Here is a 1,837-nt window from a genome sequence, read left to right on the forward strand (position 1 = left end):
GTGTAGAGGGATTGAAGAAGGCACTGGACTTCTATTTCTGGCCTCTACGTGTACGTGTGCATACACCCATATCAACACATGCACATACTATAAGCGTATACGAACACATACACACAAGCACGAACTGGATTAACTGGTAAAGTTCTGTTCGCCTATTGGACGAGGTGGGCAAGGGCAGCTGAGGCAGAAGCTGTGCGCAGGGAGTGTCTTGCTCCGGTGCCATGACCAGCGGGTGCCAGCCTTTCGTGAGCTGGGTGCTGTGCTGAGAGGCAGGGACCTGACTGACGGAGGGGAGGGAGACTCTTTCCACACTCCTCCCTGACCTGTGCTGGAGTCCGCTGGGGTGAATTGTGTGAAGTTGTCAAAGGTTGCTCTGCTCTCCAGCACTTGGCACGGGCTCCTCTGAAATGTGATACCATTGGTTTTTCAGTAAAGGTTCCTTTCCGCAGGGCTGCAAACACAGCTCCGCTGCTACCCTGTACACACAGCCCGGAGCAGACCAAGCAGCACCTTCCCAGCAGCCTTTTGAACTCCACACTCTCCCAGATCCCCTCTTCACCCAGGAAGTTTCCTTCTGTGTTGTCAGATTTAGCACCAGACTCCAGTCATCAGATCCCGAGCAGACTCCCTGCTGCACAGCACAGAGGCTTGCTTAAGACATTTGTCCTTGAAACTGCACCAAACTCTTGGAAGAGCCCAGAACGTGTAAGTATGTATGATTTAGGCAGCAATGGGACAAGGCAAAGCTGCAATCAACCATTATACAATATCCGATTAGCAGGACAGGAGGGATTTTTTTCCGACCTTATGTTACATTCAGTTTCAATTCGTTCTGAGGCAACAGATCAATTGTAGCCTCTGATACAGCGACTTTGCAGTAGACGGAGGTTGTAATATCTTAGCTCTAGCTATTTGCCCTTCTCAGTTAGCACATAGATGTAGCTCGTGGGCCAATTATTGTGGGCATTAAACTATACAACTTCTCAATTTTTATTAGGGCCGATAATTGTTGGTCTTGTCCATCTTGAGAAACAAGTTAGCTCTGGGGGGAATGCTTTTAAAGAATTAACTACATAAATTCCTGGGCAATGCAATGAGTTTGTAGTGTACTTGCTCTCCATAAACTGTACCAGTTCGCAGTTATAATTTACTCATAGCATATTCCTCCGAGGTTCGGTTTTAATTGAATCCTGCTCAGTGTTTGTCTGGTGTTTGACGGTCCTGGATGCATCTGTTTAATTTACTTTGCTTGGATTGCAGTCTGGTTAAACCTGTGTTTTGATTCTAAGGGCTGCCAGGTGAAAGAAATGTGCAGGTCTCTGGGGGAGGCGGGTAGCGAATGTGCTTGTCGAAGGTGGTCTATTACCTCTGAAAGCTTTTTAGGTACCCAACCTGACCGGCTGTCAGAAGGACCACAAACCAAACACCGCTGGGCTCTGAGCTGTCTCTCAGCCTGCCCACTTTTGGGACTCCAGCCTGTAAAAGCTGGTGCCCCCTTTCTATCAATTTTTAATCTGCAACAATACTTACGTTTATAAGATTAATTTCTCTCAGATTAGCCTGATTGATAGCTGGATTGTGGTTACTTAAGAGCCTGCTCCCTGGAACCCACAGCCCAGATGCATTCCATTTAACTAGTGAATGTGAAACCCGGCAACCATGGAGTCAGCCACCACCGACTGGCTGTGCAGCGGCTTGTTGTAAACAATACAAATGAGCCAGGAGAGCAGGGGCAACCAGACATGAAATGATTTTAATAGAAATTACGGTAAAAGGTCATGTGATTTGAGATCCGCTTATGTTCCGTTTTAAAGGGAAAGTCTGTCTTTTCCCTCCC

At 47.3% G+C, this 1,837-nt stretch overlaps 1 protein-coding gene across 4 annotated transcripts in view; it reads left to right on the top strand.

Moving 5' to 3' along the window:
• Esrrg (estrogen related receptor gamma) overlaps window positions 1–1,837 on the top strand; it is a 628,608-nt gene that overhangs the window by 59,074 nt on the left and 567,697 nt on the right. The gene's annotated exons all lie outside the window — the stretch shown is intronic.

Source organism: Mastomys coucha, unplaced genomic scaffold (genome assembly GCF_008632895.1).
Source record: "Mastomys coucha isolate ucsf_1 unplaced genomic scaffold, UCSF_Mcou_1 pScaffold1, whole genome shotgun sequence".
In the NCBI taxonomy this organism is placed as follows: Eukaryota; Metazoa; Chordata; class Mammalia; order Rodentia; family Muridae; genus Mastomys; species Mastomys coucha.